The sequence below is a fragment of the Rissa tridactyla genome, chromosome 8 (genome assembly GCF_028500815.1).
Source record: "Rissa tridactyla isolate bRisTri1 chromosome 8, bRisTri1.patW.cur.20221130, whole genome shotgun sequence".
NCBI lineage: Eukaryota > Metazoa > Chordata > Aves > Charadriiformes > Laridae > Rissa > Rissa tridactyla.
This window is the reverse complement of record NC_071473.1, coordinates 8,643,977-8,661,834: the sequence shown is the minus strand read 5'-3', so window position 1 is coordinate 8,661,834 and position 17,858 is coordinate 8,643,977. Positions and strand designations below refer to the sequence as shown.

At 45.5% G+C, this 17,858-nt stretch overlaps 1 long non-coding RNA gene across 2 annotated transcripts in view; it reads left to right on the top strand.

Annotated features, from left to right (window-relative positions):
• The window catches only part of LOC128913790 (uncharacterized), a 64,252-nt gene that overhangs the window by 11,773 nt on the left and 34,621 nt on the right, over positions 1-17,858 (top strand). The window contains exons 1-3 of one of the 2 annotated variants that reach the window (XR_008468070.1): positions 5,703-5,845; positions 5,935-6,064; positions 15,029-15,159. This is a non-coding gene — a long non-coding RNA (uncharacterized LOC128913790). Of the gene's footprint in view, positions 1-5,702; positions 5,846-5,934; positions 6,065-15,028; positions 15,160-17,858 lie in introns of those variants that run through there. The other variant, XR_008468071.1, reaches the window with a different exon arrangement.

The following is a 17,858-nucleotide window of genomic DNA, read 5'->3' as shown; positions in this document are numbered from 1 at the left end:
TAACCAGGGAAAACCTGGAGACAGCACGGGGTGGGGGAGGAATCAGTGTCTCGTTCTTTTAGGAATGCCTGAAGTCAGTAAGTAGCATGTGAGTAAATGTGACACACTGAAGACTTAGGACTCCTGTAGAGAAAGGCATGTCTCACAAATCTCTTGGAGTTCTCTGGAGGAGGCAGAAAACATGCGGGACGGCAGAACTGGATTTATGTATTCCACTTGGATTTCCAAAAAGAATTCAAGAAGGCTCCTTGTGAAAGACTTCTAAATAAAGCAAACAGCTGTGGGTTGAGAGGACAGGTCCCCAAATGGACACATAACTTAAAAAGCATATAGGAGTAAATGTCCAGTTTTCACAGTGAGGGAGGTCACCAGAGGAATCCTGTGGGATCTGTGCCTCAGCTGTTCAACATACTCATGCATGGTCTGGAGAAAAAGATGAACGATGACTGTGTGTTTGCTGACAGTTCTCAGCCATGCAAGGTAGTAAGAGTAGGAGTTCACTGCAGAGCACTGTGGAAACTCTTCTGTATGGTGAGTGACTGACCTGATGTAATTCAGTGTAGAGGAACAGAAAGTGATGAGCAGAAGGAGGAACAAGCCTAATTTTGTGTATGCAGTGATGAGTACAGAGGTGATTGTTAAGTCATGAATGAGAACTGGGGTTGTAAAAAATACTTATATGGAAATGCTGGCGTAGCACTCAGTCATAAAAGTAAATAACATGTTGGGAGTTCTTAGAGAAGGAACAAAACAGGTAACAGGGTTATGTCCCTGCATAAATTCCTGGTGTTGCACACCTTGAATGCTCTATGCAGCGCTCTTCCCCCATTTCAGAAAGCAGAAAGCAAAGAATTGAACTCGGAAATGTTAGACAAGAGAGACAAAGGTGATCAGAGATCTGGAATGGCTTCTTTATGAGGAGAGCTTTGGAAAAGAGATGATTAAATAGAATATATGTGTATAAAATCATGTGGAAAGGAAGGATGAGGAAGGAATAATTGTTCACTGCCCCTGTTCATGAAGGAACTGCGGGTGGAGGGAGGGAAGTGACTACACGTGTCAAATTTGAAGCAAAAAAAGAAGGGAGATACTTATTCACACTGTGCATACTGGAAACATGGAACTCTTTGCGCCAGGATGTAGTAGATCCTAAAAGTTTCAAAATAGGAAAGCATAGAATTATGGAAGAAAAATCCATTTGCGAATATTAAATACTGAAGACCTACCCCTCTCTGACTCAGAAAGTTTCCAAACTGTATGCACATCATGAGAGGCTGGGGATGTGCTGCTACGTGCTTTCCTAATTCTTAAATTCTTTTCTCCGTGAGACAGTCAGTGAGGCCCTGGGAATGTTTATGGAGACTTCTGTGCCGTGGATGGTGATCTAAGTCTATGCACTTTTTTTGGTGAGTGTTCTTAATGCCTGTGCAAGGGGATAGAGCAGCCTCTTGGCACGGAGGAGGCCAGATGGTCAGGAGGCTGTGGCCTTTCTAGATGGAAAATTTGAATGAGTGAAGCAGACACTGACTCCAGTCTCCACCATTCCCATTCCTTTGCACGCTTTGTTGCTCACTGTGTAGCACAAGAATCAGGGGGGTAGAGTTCAGGGCTTCCTCTCACTCTGTGGCTGTGTTTCTGTCAGGATGGAGCCAGCTCCCCAGCTTTTCCTCTGCAGGAATCTTCCCATTTGCATGCCTCAGAAATAATTCCTGTGAATTTAATTAATCACAGTTTACATGGTAATAACCCTTGGAATATTTTTTATGGGTAAATAATGTGTATGTCCTGCTGTGTGGGGGGGTCTGCTGGTTGCAACATTCAATTATTGCATAATCTACTTCCCATTAAATGATCAGAGAGTGAGACCAAAGGAAACTAACAGCAGCAGGAATAACTAGCAGCTACTTTGTGTCTGTGGCACTGATGTACCTTCTTAGTGCTGCTTCAGAAGCCCCTACAGTTAAGGAGAACGCAGGTTTTTGGTGCTGCCAAGCGAGTCCCGCAGAGGGAGCGTCAGGCTGGCAGCGTGGTGCCGTGCCCAGGGACCTGGCTCGTTCTCTGTACAAGGAGCCTTATTCCCAGAGAAGTCCTGTGCGAGTGATGCTGCTCAGCCCCCGCTACCTGACCGAGTCCAGTCCCTTTCCCTCGCTGCACACCTGGCTGCGAGCTGTATACGAGGGGGCCTGGGAATGCCTGGCTGCAAGATTTTGTTCAGTCCCTCTTCTCCTATCAAGCGGCTCAGAGCAGCTCCAGACAGTCATGAGTATATCACTTTCTCGTGAGACAGTGAGAGTGTCACTGTCACCCAGCACCTTTGACAGAAGAGAAGGTGCAGAGGCTTGCCCAGGGCTACGGAGTATGTCTGCAACGGAGCAGAGTCAGGACTTCACGTGTCTGTTGCTGGGAGTTACCAGCCCCACACTCTGCTGCAGCCAGACAAGCCTTTCACTGCAGGCCTGGCTGATAGCCCCTGGGAAGATGACATACCAGCCTGGCTAGCAGCCACATGCATGATCACAACACATGCGGGGAGAACTACTCTGAAGTGAGGCGATGTCTGGCTGGGAAGTGCTTGCACGGGGGCACACTCCAGTCCCTGCATTGTGATTGTCCTAAGCAACTGTATATTTTTCCCAATTTATGTTTCCTTTTCCTCCCTTGCCTTCGCTATTTTTGCTTTTATATAATGTTATATTCTCTGTTGTAATTACTTCGTTAATCTGTAGTGTTGCCACCTGCCTGACTCCCCCAGCTCCTGTGTGCCTTCAGGATCAGTGCTGTAAACAAGTCACGGTGTCTCTCAACAGCAAGGTTCCTGCTGAAATAGCTCCCTAAATAAATAAAAGGCAAATCGGATACTGGAAAAGAACTTTAAACAACATCTGAATTCCTAGGGAACTACATCTTACATCTCTGGTAGGGACAAATGGGTTCAACATAAGTAATAATCCTCTGGAATGAAAAATAAAGAAACACTGTTCACCAGCCTCTGTGGGCCGGAATGAGAATAGACTTTGGTGATAAATAAAAGCAAAATGCAAAGATGTCCCTGGGTGGCAGATGGGAACAAAAGATTTAAACATGATTGGACTATAAACACACGATCTCTGAAATGTGTCGTAGCTTGCCTCCACATAGCTGCTTTGGGTATGATGGGTCTAGCTTTTTCCTCTTATGTAATGGGAAGAAGCTAAAAGCCCTTTATTGAGACAGCATTGCTGGCACGCCTTTGCAGCACATGCTAGACCATGACCTTGCCATATGGAGTTGCACCTTTCAAACACATTGTGCTGAATTCTAGCTCTTTAATGAAATGTAACTAGTTGAAATTCTCTCATTGACTTTATTTCTGGTCTTTCCCTATACTGATGTAATGCTAAAATCCTCTCTTATTCCCACTTCATATGATCTATTCGTGTTTGCATTCTGATTGTTGTGTCCCTGCTGTTTGATACTGACTTCTTCTCCACACTTTCAGGAGTTTATGACTGGACAAGCCGCTGAGAAGTGTGCGTATAGGCTCCTGACATTCTTCCTCTCCTGTGCGTGACATGCCCATTCTTTTGGTTCTGGGGCAACTTATTCCTGTCACTGAGTGGACCAACAGCTTTGTCATTGGATGCTTTGCTTCCTGAGCGATAAAGCCCTCTGTCAAAGTAGGACGGTGCCTGCTGTCTGTGACTGTGATCAGGCAGCTGAGCTCACTGTGGTGTGGGTGCGATGGCCTGTGCCGTCAGGTAATCCCCCTGTGTGTCCCACCCTCTGCATCACAACGTGAAGCAGGGAGTAAGGGTTTTGCCACCCTTCATCTCCTTCCATCTGTTTGCCCCCCAGTTACAGGCAGTGGGTATAGCTACTGCCACTACTGACCTACTCTTCATCTTCCTTTGCGTCTCCTGTGTGCATGCTCTTCCTGAAGAAAAGCTGATTCTTGCTCCTAAGAGCCAGAGCTGAAGATGAGCGCGTTTGGTGCCATAGAAAAAGCCCTTCCTTTTGAGAAGCACTTTATCTTTGCTAAAATGAAGTTCTTGATGTGCCTGTTTATGAAAACCAGTCCAAATTATTCCCTGCCCAGCAGGGTTGTGCTGCACCCTGGTAATGATTTAACAGCAGCTCCTGAAGAGGGCAGCATGAGTTAGCTGATGCTCCTTCACGTGGACTTACATTTTATATTCCAGCCATGTCTAAGGCAGAGCTAGTGAAATGTAAAGGAGCATTGAAGGAATTGGTAGTAAAACTCTTGGCTCTGTGATAAGATGCCTGGGCTGAGCAGACAGAGTTATCCCCATTCCTCTTGCTGCAGGAGAATATGGCTCTCGCCAGCAGTCGTGTTACCTGTCACAGGCTGACATGAAATTCCTGGCTCCCGTGGGACCTGCCTGCAGGCCAGACCCACTCCATTGTCCAGGGGAGAGCACAGGCACAGGAGAGCACATGTAGGAAACCCCAGCTGCTCCCCTGTCTTTAAAAGACTGACCCTACCTATCGGATGGATTGTGAGACACCGGAGTTTTGGACAGGTTGTTGTTAATCGTTGATCGCTGATGTTGCACTCAGCTCTGTGGAATGCACACAAAAGAACAAAATGAAAACACAAATTCCCTACACTGAGGAGCTTGCACAATGCCAGGATATGAAGTACTTTTTTCACTACGAGGAAGACACTGGGAGACCAAAGGGAAGGGATCAGCATAGTTAATGAATCCTGGGATTTTGGTGCCTGACTGTCTTACAGGTGATGAATGAACAGCTTTTTTCCTTGAAGCAGAAACTAGGATGGTGTTAAGCACACAACAAGCCTGGAAAATCACGTGGAAGTACTTGTGACATCCACATTAATACCAGATGAACTAATCAGGATTAATGTTAGTGGGAGTAATACCAGTGGATATCACAATGATTAGACTATTATAATAATGAGTTTTCCAGGGAGGATGATGACAGGTGATTTATATACTATACAGGTATTTCTTCTGTGTATCCACATGATAAGCAGCTCTGGCACTTTGCTGCAAGAAGTTGGGACTTTTCTTTATTCCTGCAGTTGCCCAGAATGTGGCTCCCTTCTAACTAGGTAGTTGGTCAAAAAGATCCTGGACAGGAAGGGAGGGACGGCTGGGTAGAGGAAAAGGGCGCTGGCATTTCATTCCTTAACTGCTTGCATAGAGCTGTTCTGAACCTAGGCCTGAGATGTTTTCTGGTCTCACTGGGAATAATGAGGAGAACTTCGTCTGGAGATGTGCTGCAGGGACAGTTTTACAAGCACCAAAGTACTCATAGCCAGTAAGGTGATGAAGGTCTGACTGCTGTTTTATCACCAAACTCTACCTTTCTGCTATACAGGGATCGGCTGTTTTCTGGTCTGGTATTCAGAAGAAATACATGCATTGGAATATAAACTTCAGTGGTAATGACAGTTTCACATGGTGTACATGTGCACAGTGTTTGGCCACAGAAGGCCACGATCTAACTGCTAGGAGTCACTGTCATGTGTAATAGCGATGGTGCAGAAAAAATGAGGAACCTAAGGTAGTAAGAAACGGTAGTTGCCATTTTCCCATGCACGGCATTTCATCCTTCACCATTTTTTCTGTGTCTTTGCTGAGCACTGACTGTAATTGTTGCCATCTAGGATGTAGTAATTTCTCCGTAGACTTTCCACCATCTCTGTAGGCTGGCAAGAGATAAGGAATTACGGTATTCCTGTGCAAAGCCTCTTCTGCCAATGTGTCATCAAATTGTTCGGAAGAAAATTCCTCTTCTCTGGCACTGAAATCAGAGGACAGGGAAGCTATTTGTAGCTTGTTGAGGATGCAGAAATGATGCAGCGTTGGAAGGTCTCATGGTAGGTATTGAAGCTCTTTTATTGATTTGTTGACAGAGTGACCAGGGCAGCAACAGCTGAAATTCTTTTTTCTCCTCTCTCCTCTCGAGTTGAGGGATACCTGGATCCTTTCCAGAGTTCCACTTTGGACTTTAGAAGCTATGTGGGTACCTGCGTCCCATCTGCAGCCTCTTTGGTTAAATACACAACTTTCTACCTTTGATGCCCACCTTGGGGAAGGTAATACAATATCATCGTTATTCTCAGTTTTATAATAACTTTTAAAAATTAAGTCAAATGTTTGGTGATAATAATAATAATGATTTTCAATATAAGCCTGAAAAAATGAAAATAAGTTCAGAGCATTTTCAACATTGAATTTTCATTATGGGTATTTCAGCTGCTTCCCTCTCAGCAAGGATTGTTCATTTGTTGCCACTGCTGTGTGCTTTGCACAGTGAGACCTGGGCAGCTAATAAGTGGGAGAGTGCCACAGATGCTGAGCAAGCCTTGTTTGTTCTGATTCCTGCAGCAGGTTAAGGTTGAACAGTCAGTTAAAAAGCCAAGGCTGACACTGCTGCCTAAAAATTAAGTGTCATGTGTTTCAACTGCACTTGTTTTGGGGTAGAATGAGATACAAGGCAGCATCTTTCAGGGGATAAAGTCCTGTCTGTCCTTTTATTTTCACATTGAGAAATTACTTTGGGGTAACTTTACAGATGAAACCAGCCAAAAAATTCCTGGGATTTTTCCATCATTTTTGTAATTCCTAAGCAGGGACAGCTCTGTCTGCCACAGGAAAAAGCTCCATGCTCTGCAGCAGGTTAATAGGCTCTTTTTTTTCTTTGGAAATGCTCCAATTCCTTTCCTGTCACCATAATCCTCAACCCTCAAGTGACAATGTGTGTTTATTAGAGGTCTGTCCAGAAGAGATGCTGTGTTCAGATTGTAATCTGGCAGAGAGGTAGTGTCCTGAGCCAGAGCTGCTTGCCCACCCACACCTCCACCTGGGACCTGATGATACACGCAGGAGGCCTGAGCGTGAGGGGATGGGGCCGGTGTGACCTTGTGCTGGTTGTGCTTTTTATTTCAGTGAATTCGAAGCAATCTCCATGAAGTGTTGGTTTGGAAGCGTTAGTTTGAAAATATGTGTAACCTTGGGCATATACACCTAGGGTTAATGTGTTATCAGTGTTACACCAGAGAACTTTATTACATGCTGTTTAGATGTACAAATACAGTTTTATGAAAAGTGCCTCCCATCAGTACTTGTGTTTTATTTTAAAGAACCCGAATCATGAAGGGCAGCTGGTAATCTACGTTAAAGCAAGACTGTGCTGTGCTATGTTGCTACTTGAATGCTTAAGTACCCCAGAGGTCCTTTTGCAGATTTGCTCAGGTGACATGTCATCTTTCCATGCAGCTCTGAGGGTCTCTTGGCCAGGTCCAGAATGGGAAGGAACGCAGGCCAGACTTGATTACTAATTACCTGCATTCTGAGCTTACTCTATTTGATGCTTTAATTCATCTATTTTTAAAACTGTGATTAGACTTTGCAGGTATCTCACTGATATGCAAGTGTCGGGCTGGGAAGTAGCCTTATAGCCAAGGAGAACTTCTGTGAGGTGGTGGTTCCCAGCAGAAGCACGCCTGCTGTGACCACAGGGTGTTCTGAATAGGCAACGCTTGGTCTGAGGTACATGGAATTGCCTAGGTTGGAAGGGACCTTTCAGATCATCAAGTCCAACCATCAACCTAACTCTGACAAAAGCCATCACTAAACCATATCTCTAAGCATATGTCTACACGTCTTTTAAATACCTCCAGGGATGATGCCTCAACCACTTCCCTGGGCAGCCTGTTCCAATGCTTAATAACCCTTTCACTGTAAAAATTTTTCCTAATATCCAATCTAAACCTGCCCTGGTGCAACTTGAGGCCATTTCCTCTTGACAGTTGTGACACTCTTGGGGCTTGATATTGCTCTTTCAGAGAGATTCTGTCTTTGCTTAACCTCCTTCCTAGTGCGTTCTGATTTGTATTGCTGTATTGCAGAATAAAATGCATGATTCAGTTCTAGATTAACTTGGTCTCTCCTTCACAATGTAGATATACTAAGGATCCCTGAAGGGGAAATCAAATGGAATGCCCTGGTAGCTGGTAAAGACATCTGGGAAAATTTTGTGCCATCCTGCTGAAGCATGTTAGGACTCTTGTCACCAGCTAAAGATCAAGATGCTGCATTCAACTCATTTGGTTTGGAATTAAACTAGGAATATACGAACTCTGCCAAGGCCTTTCCATGGTGCTGGGCTAGCTCCATAGGGAGTGACCCCACAGTGGAGTGGAGCTAGTATGATTTGCACCAGTTGTGAATCTAGTTCCCTGCACTCACTTTTGTTTTGTGCTCTGCACAATGGTAAGATGAGCAGTTGAGCTTTTGCTAGGGAGTATGTCAGCTTTGCTAATTTTGCTCAGTCTTGGATTAAGAGAGCAGCAGTACTGCCTAGAAGCTGGAACTGGAGACTTCAATAATTTTGCCACCAGAACCCCATTAACAAGAAAGTGATCTGTAAAGCAAGCTCTTGTCATGTCTCTCTTCTGTGCTGTCGGTTTGTCAGGCTTGGACATTAGACAGTGTTCATACAGGAGTAAGTTACACTTGTCTCTCCCTGGTTTGTGCCCCTGGGATGAAATGACAATCCAGTACAGCTGTACTAACTGTGACACTGACAGTCTTTCTTGTGTACTAAAGAAAAGGAAAGGAAGGGCATGTACACTGATCATCTTAAAAGCAGTCGAAAGGGGGTGATGGATACTGTGAGGGCCATGGTGTGCGCTGGCATCTCCAGGAGCTCTGCAGAGCTCTGCCTTTGGAGGCCAACAAAGGAATTTCTGCCTGCCAGGGAAGAGGTTTTCCTTGGTCAGGACCTGCATAGAGTTCTGTTTCCACTTCTCTGCATGGATTCACTTTTCTTACAGATAGTTGACTATATCCAATGTCTTTGGGAGCAATTTTTGTAGCCTGTTTGGATAGTGGGGCTCAGCTCCTGGATTACTGTCAGCTGCTTATGTCACCAGGGGCCCAGGAAGGAGAGGTTCTGCGGCCAGCACAGCAGGTCAGACCGCATGAGCAGGGCCAACACATGCACCTCCTAAGAGGCAGAGTTGTGCAGACCACGACTCTGATCATAATGGCTGAGTAAGGCCGGGAGGCAACATGAGACAGGCCAGCCAGGGAACAGGGAACGTCTTTGCTATGTGTAATTGGCTTGTGGCTCCACAGAGCCCCTTCCCTAACTGCTGATGCGCTTGTCTGCCCTTGACTCCCGTTCCTTGCATCTGCCCTTGCTGGCCTTCTGCTTTTGTTCTCTTTTTCTGCTAATCGCTCTCTGTCTTCCGTCTCTCGATCCTGCAATGTAAAACACTGGCTCTACGTAATAAAATCAATGAAATTTTTACTCAGACATGACACGTCAGACCAACCAGTGGAGTCTGAGCAAGGCAAAGGCAGCCTATAATTAACACCTCTTATGGAAGTGCAGTCACTCCACAGAGGCACAAGGGCATGCCCTGTCCAGACAGGCTGGCTCCCTGGCACTTGGCTTGGCTTGCAGGAGCCAGAGTTTTGTTCGTTGCACATCTTTCTTTGTAAGGAGGTGCGGGGTAACAACTTCAGCTTGGTGTCAGCTGTCTGTTTTAAGCCAGACGACGCTGCAGGCTGCTTCCACCTGTCCTCAGGAAGAGGCCGAGTTTAGCAGCGTAAGCCATCCGCTTTTGAGAATCAAACTAGTCTTGTCCTATATGCTCCAAGCAGACTCTTCCCAGTGCTTTCAGACCCATGTGACTTTTTAGGCTGAAGACCTTGGTCTATTTTCTGTCTGTTGTTATTTTCTAATAGGCTTTTCTGTAGATACAGCATTATGCTAAGATAATTAAAGCAAATATTAGTTCTTGATACAAAAATGAGTCTTTGCACACAAAAATTATTCTGATAAAGAAGCTTTGAGAATTTATTAACCCTGTGCAATCAAAACATAACTTTTTTCCAACTAGTTAGATGTTCAGAGTTGTTAAATTTGACTTTCCAGAAATGGTTGCCAGTAGCATAATTGAAAGGTTAACTAAATATATTAATGCAGCTTGCTACCTATAAAGTACGTGTTAGCAAGTTGAATGTCTTAATACAGGCCCACACATTTGCACATTTTCAGCTTTGTAACATCACCTAGACTGCTGGAGTGTGGAGCCCAGGGCTAAACCTCCGAGCGCTCTTAGAACAAACGGAGGAATCACACCTGCTTTGTGGGGATTGATGGGGCAAGTTGTGTTTTTTAACATAGGAAATAAAGCACCAGATGGTTTCAGCTGTGCAGGTTCCAATCACTTTGTAATCCATGTTGGAGAACTGTTGGTTGGTTTAAAAGATGAACCCACCCATGGGCCAAACTCATGTTTGGTGTAAGCACCACATGCTCCCAAGTGCAGAGTTGGCTGAAGTTGTGCCTGGCCATCGCTGTGATGCGGAGCCATGATTTCTTTGCATCAGAAGTAATTAGGCAGCAAGTTGCATGGCTGCCTCGCACGTGTTCCCCCAGCAGGGACTCACCTTCCCCAGTCTGGGGTAGTGCCATGTGAGCCGTGATGTTTTCCTGCAGCTTGTTAAATGTGTTTGCTTTACATCGCATTTCCTCTGCAAGAACAGAAGAGCTCTAGTTATATTCAAATGATAAACATATGTTCAGGCTACTGCAGAAAATAAGACCACAGGAACTGTGCGCATTGTTAGTTTGCCTGATCTTGTAATTCAGCTGAAACTTGAAAAAGGTGTTAGTGTTGTTATGGGGCTGGATCTGTCGTAATCCAGTGGCTGCTTCTTTCTCTCCACTGATTGCCAGGTCATCACAGGTTGCTGCTATTGACCATTTTGGCTTTTGTTGTTGCAAAGATGGTCCCCAAAAAGCTGAAGAAGTAGCCAGCGAGTACAAAGAGTTTCCAGGAGAATAGAAGTGAACTTTCTGATGAAATTCATGAGGAACCTTGACTCCACTGCAGCATATCAAAGACAGGCCAAGGCATGTTTTAAACTTTACAAACATGACGTTTCCTCCTCCAAGGCTAAAACTACATCCCAAATTTATGGATGAGTAGCAAACTTCTCTGGGGATTTTCACTTTCTCCCCATTCCCATGTTCCTGTGCATCTGTGCAGGACAGGGGGTTCTGGTTAAATATCAATGTGTGAAAGCGACTAGACCAAGAGAGGTGCTGTTTTACTCCCAGTGCTTTGCAGCCCTCACGAAAAATACCTACGACAACGCCCCAATTAACAATCTGTCCAGCCCCAGGTTTCATGACAGGACAGTGGAGAGCTCTGGGGAACTTCCAGCTGTTCTGCTTAGCCAGGTCTGAAAACCATGGTTTGAATGAACACCAGGCTCCTGAATGCCAGTGACACACTGCACAGATAAAATTACTCAGAGCCCTAGGTGCAGGAGTTGCCTGAAACATGCCATATGCCTGAGTTCAGGGTCAAGCATCAAGAGCAGATTGTCAGAATGTGGTATCCGGAGACCCCAGGGCTCAATTTCCTAGAGCTGTTCTCCGTGCACAGAGACCAGAGCACACGTTGCATCACCTTCCTGCGCTCTGAGCCCTTGCATTCATCATCGTCAGTGGAGGTTATAGGATGTCATCTTACACTGTTTCAGAGGTTTACTCTTTACCAACAGGAAATTTCCAGCCTTGGTGTGGACTGGTTGCCTCCCTCTTCTGTTAGCTGTAGACTTACAAAGATATGTTCATATTTTAAATATGGTGCAATGACATCAATAGTAATAATTATTGCATGCATCAAAGCTTTGGAGATTAGCCACGGATCATGCATCTAAATGGCAAATGGTTATAATAGCTCCATACGTGAAACATCAAAGTCTGAGGAACGTTGCTCTGTTATAAAAAATACATCAGAAAGAATGATCATTCCACTCCAAGCAAAGTGCAGAACTGTAGACGTGCATGGAACAAATGCAACACATTTCATACTCATTTGGGTGTTTCAAGTATGGGAAAAATTGATTCCACAGCACCAATTACCAATCCACATCAAGTGAAGACTGTATTGAAATTATGAGATTTCACACAATATTAGGCTTAAGTTGACTCCTCCTTGCGAAAATGTATTTATAATTAGGGCCTAGAAAAGCACGAAGCAGTATTTGGGGTTTTAAATTTTTATATGCTCCCTGGCAGAGAGAGAAGTGGCTGAGATTGCATAAAATTCTTAAAACCATGATGTTTCAAGTATCCTTTTGCCGGATTGAAATGGCTTTCTCGTAGATTAAAGGAACTGCACTGTTGTTTTCTTTGTTAGGAGGAAAGTATTCCGAACTGAGAAAAGCACAGCCTCTCTCTGTTGAGCCTGGGGACAGCTGCTGGAATAAGAAAATGCAAAACAGTCACTAGAACAACAGAACCTCTGAACTCAGAAACTGAAATTCCCAATTACAGACGTGCTGCTGTTTCTCCTCCCTCATCACAGCTGTTTAGCTTGATCACTCCCCCAGCCCCAGTGGGACGAACAGTGTGAAGGATGCAGTGCCGTGCATGCTCTGACAGCCAAATCAAAGGCCCAGCCAAGTCTGTGCCTCAGCTAAGAGTCTGGAGGAAATCAGAGACCCTCATTAAAGTTTCAGAAAAACCTAACTGGTATGAGGACGGCATTCAAAAATGTATTTTGGGAAAACAAATATTGTTTTAACTCTATTAATAATTGAGGCGTTGCCAGCAGAGATCCTCATAGCATTAAGGGAATTGAAAATTAAAGGCACAAAGACACTACTTTAAGAAAACATCTTGATAAATAATTAATATAGCATAGGCCTACTGGAATCTGAAGAGTGTAGATTTTAGCTTGTCTTGTCAAACCTATGCTTTCTAATACCACAGTTTCTTCCAGAATGAGAGCATGGTCATTTTCATTTTACATCGACAAACGCTCTTCTTGTTTATGTTGCTCAGCTGGAATAATTTACTGGCTTCTGTGTCAGTTGCTTGTGCTGAGCCCGTAGGATCCTAAGTAGCACATACCCAAAGATCATAGCTTTCTTAAATCAAGAGGGAAAAAAGATTGATGATTATTTAGAAAACAGAAGAGAATGTGTCTGTTTCAGGGAAAGTACTGTTTGTCAGGGCAAACTGGATCAGAAGAAGAAACCTTAGCAAGGACTGTTTAGCAATATGATGTACAAATGGCTGGGAGCGGTGTCTTGGGATGTGTAACACCCAGGAGCAGCTACTGCTTTAGTCTGTGTGTCTCTAGAGAGATGCATTTTCAATGGTGAGGCCAACCCTGGGGACTACACTGAATAATTCAGTGGCTGGAACTTCCCCTGTGCATTCTATCTGATGGGGATCTTCCGGACAATAAATAGAGCAACCCAGCATTCCACAGGATACAAGCCCATCGATATGACTAAAAAAGGCTGGACACAGAATGTGCTAAAGGAAGTAAATACAGAATTTCTGCATTTCCCTCCAAAGCAGCTCTCCACCACCGCTGTGAGCAGAGCCTGGGAGAAGCAGCGTTCAGAGACATGGCCGAAGAGTTCGGCTGATGCACTGCTCCTGACATGGAGAGACACTGTAGTTTCAAAACAGAATACAGAGCACTGTGTTAACTAATAGACCTTCTGCCATCCCTGAAACCCTGTGTGTTGCTGAAGGGTGTACGAGCTCTTTAAAGTCCCAATTTATTCCAGTCCACTTCTATCTTTTAGGTTGTTGTAATGAAGCAGCTAGTAAGTCAGGCATAATTGCTGGCAGGCATTCTAATTTAAGAACTGCACAAGAGCATCCACAGAACTATGTTTATCATTTCATTCCTTTAAATAAAGCAAAAGTGAATGCTACTTCTTCATTACAAATGTCTCAGTGCTTTACATGCAAAAGGTTTGTTGAGATTGATGGAGTTCATAAACACCCCTTTATTTACTACAGCAAAGTTAATAATTAAGCAGAAGAGAGAATATCCATGAATGCTGTCATAAAAATAATTCTTGCCCTAGTTCCTAGCAAAAAGCCCATGTAAATTAGCGATCGAGAACGTAAGGACGATCCACTAGAATTATAAAGGGGAGTTCATTTTTTCCATTCTGGGTAATGTAAATGCAGTGGTCAGACATTGCCTCAATATATTGGTGAGTGGAAAATTATCCAAACTGCAGCTGAGTGTGTTCTGTCCCAGGTAGATGGCCCTTTCACCATCCCCAGTACAGGGCCTCATTCATTGCATCCACCCTGTGCTGAGCAAGAGCTCACCGTTCCCACTTGCTGCTGGGACCCGTGCTTGCTGTGAGCACAGGCAGCAAAGTCAGGCCCTTGTTGGAACTGGAATGTGAAGAGTGTGGGCTGGCACCCACTGGGAAGGTCAGGCCAGAAAAAAGGTTGTGGAAAATTACCTCTTGCCCACAGTCCAAAGAAGTGGATTCCCTTGCAGAAGAATGCTTTGGTTTCAGTGCCATGAGACTGCACCTTCCCATAGCCATTCCCACGCCGCAGCCGTTCTCATCCCACTGTGGCAGCTGCAGCTCTTCTTCACTTCTTTGGTGTGTCCTTGCCTATGGCTCTTGGTACCTCTGCTTCCACTCCTGCCCTGCTCCGTACCCTCTGTCCTGTGTTCCTCCACCTCTCCCTGCTCCTGCCTGCCCCACCTCCCAGCTTTGCTTCTGCCGTGTCCCTCCCTCTTGCTGCTTTGCTTTCCTGGTGCAGAGGCCTTCTCTCCATCCTGCTGCTTCCATGCCTGCCAGACAGCCCTATTGTTATTTAAAGATGCTGACTCTGGGAGCCTCATCCCTGTCAAGCAAAGCTGAGAGTCTGTCTGATTTAACAAAGCAGGGAAACAAGCCAGTGAGACTTATCTCGATCTGAAGCATATTCTAGGAGTGATTAGCTGCCTAAACTTACACTGTAATTATCTGTGCTGAGTGGCTTCTGCACATCATTGCCGTTTTTCTGAGTGTTTTTATTTAAGTTGATAATGGAAAATGAATAAAGCCTTAGTTCCACTCTGATTTTGACACTTGTGCCAGAAAATATCTGAAGATTAACATTTTTGTGTTCACAATAGTTAGATTAATATTTAATTTGCTGGCATCCAGCAAGCTGATTAGTTTTCCTCTGATATGGCTCAACTTTGTAATTACAGGAACTGGCTGCTCCTGGTTCGTGCGTGGGGTAAGAGGCTCAGAGACATCCTGACATCACCATGACCACGATTTCACCAGACTGACGCACTGTGAGGTTGTTACCGTCTGAAGTCTCTACTCCTGGAAAGAGGTGCAGACTGGGACCTACTCCATATCTTCTTAGAACAGGGAAAATCTGTCCATGATTGCATTTAAACTGAAGGGAAAGACAGTGTAAACGAGATGCAGCCATGTCAAGTCTCAAGGAACTTGTGAAATTTGCCTGGTGCTGCAAGCCAAGCCTTCTTTGGTGACACAGCCCATCTGGTGCTGCCGCTGTAGGGGAGACCCCACAGCACTACAGTTTGTCTTAACACTGGGGATGGGCAGAGCTAACCGAGACACAGCAGGAGATCCCCGCCTTGACGGCGATCCGCTGCTGAGTCTGGGGGATGCTGCAGGCAGGTGCTGACAGTGACAAGCCATTGAATGACCTCTAGCACCACCATGGAGAAAGCTCAGCATGGCTTGGAGGGCTGGCTAGCTCAGGGTCTCTCTTTGGCCACAGCCATTAGGAGATGGAGACAGGACTGCCCTATAGCAGACAGGACATGGATTACATGATTAGTTGCCTGTGGTCCTTGAAGATCCTGCTCATGGTCTGTCTGGAGTGGTGGTTATACCTGACCATTGCACTGAACTACCAGGTGGGGCTGCGCTCCAGGAGTGTCTCTGAATCCTGTTGAAACCTGTGAATACATCTGGGCTCCACAGTGTTCGGGGCAAAGAGCCAACATTCAGTTCTGGGGTCATACAGCCCTTCCTCTTTCAGCCTGATATCAAATAATTTCACTGGCACCTCGTGATTCCTGCATTGTGAAACCAGGGGCTAGTGCACATTCTGTGTGCTCTGGTGATCCCTCCTGCTAGGGACAGTCCCGCCTTCCTGACTGCATTTGTAGGCGAGTCGACTGCCAGAGTTTTGGTGGGCGCTCCGGAGGCAGGCAGAGGGCTCTGCCTGCTTTGGGGATGCAGAGGCAACAGGCAAACTCGCATCCTTTGCCAGTGCATCCTTCACAAACGGGACTATGACCTGCGACTCAGTCGTCCAAGCGATCAAGCCTTCCTTATTTGCTTAGAGAGCAACTATGGCTCAGAATCAAATTCAGCCTTTAGAATTAACCCATCTGTACTGTCCATTAAGGCTGGATTCCCCTGACCAGTCATGCAAAGTAACATCTCGCCTTAGTGCCGTATTCATCTTGCACTGTCAGTTTTACCCAACTCCTAAGCACTCAGTAATAGCAAGACTGTCAGGGTGTTAGTTATTCATTAGTTTTCACTCACTTGAAGAATATATCGTTGTCATAATATGGCACATTGCACTGGGAACAAACTCCCCATGCAGACAGGGATTAGGGCCATTTTTCAAATGCTGCTGACTTAATTTGTACATTGTTTGAAGGGAAAAGGTCTTGTTAGAACTCCATTTTGAACGTTACTTTGACAGAGCACAGTGGGCAGTTTTCACATCCTTTCTGATAGCTAGGGGACAAATGCGTGCTGGTGACAGGGCTGCAGAGCACTAACCCCCATGACAGTATGTGCCCAGTGCCAGTTCTTGCTCGTGCACCCAAAGCTGATCAGGAGAACCTCATCAAAATCCACTTGTTCAGCAGCTGACTGTACAATAGCTGCTGGCTACTCAGCCTCCATCCCTCATCACTGTCCTCCAGAACTGTCTGCCAAAACTTTATCAATGAAAAGTTCAGATATTTTGTTTAGCTGCAAGACAATCCTGGCTGGGTGAGAAAAGCAGCAGGTTAAGGCCACAATGAACTGAGTAACAGTAGTAGCTGGTCCATGGGCAGCTGGTCTGCTCAGGAGAGGGACCGGAGATAAGAGAGTTAAGTCTGGTAAAACTGGGAAGGAAAAGTTGATCTTATATGGAAAATGTAAAGATAGCCACAAGTCTTCAGGCTGGTGTGGAGGGAATATATCTGTGGTGAGAAGGGGAGACCATTTCACGTCAGATATAAGGTTTCCGTTGTGTCCCCACAGAGGAGTGCTGGATCAAGGACCTGGTGCAGGTCCTTGACCCAGGAATTGCACGTCAATTCCGCGTGTGCAAGGGGTGAAGCGGGCGGTGTGCCATGCCTGCCCAGAGCTGGCTTCTCGCGGAGCTCAGGGAAAGCAGGTAGGCAACACCCTCAGGTCTGTCACCTCGGGTCTCCTCAGGCCAGAGGACTGTTGGGTTCAAGGGCAGCTTAATAATGGAAAGGAGAATTGATTAACATTCAGAACTGCTACATTATTGAACAACTAGAGCAGACCTTCTTTTTATTGAAGCTGGATAGTCTGGGGAGAAGGGAAGGAGTAGGGCTGTATGTCTGAGCCAGGGCACTTGCTATTCGCAGCTCCTCCGAGTTACTTTTCATCCTCTGAACGGCTGCACCTGGAGAGCTCTGGGAAGGAGGGATGGCAAATGCTGCAGAGCTCACAGTTCAGCCACCAGCTCCCACAAGCTGAGTGTCTGTCCTGTTTGCTTCTAGACCGAAGCAGCAAGTGGAACAGCCGCGGCTGATGGGTTGTTCTGAGCTGCGACATGTCTCTGGACTGCCTTCACAAAAAGCAGAAAAATAAAAAAGGAAAATTAATCTCTCAAGGGCAAACAAATCAAACCAGCAACCTCTGCTACAGCTCGTAGCCTGCTTAAACACAAGTCTGGACTAGAACATTTGTTGCAGCCATTTAGTGACCCATGCTCTTCCCAGATTCATCTTCTGAACTGGAAAAAGCAATTTGTTTACCCATGTGCCCTGAAGTACTGATATTTGTTAAATCCACATG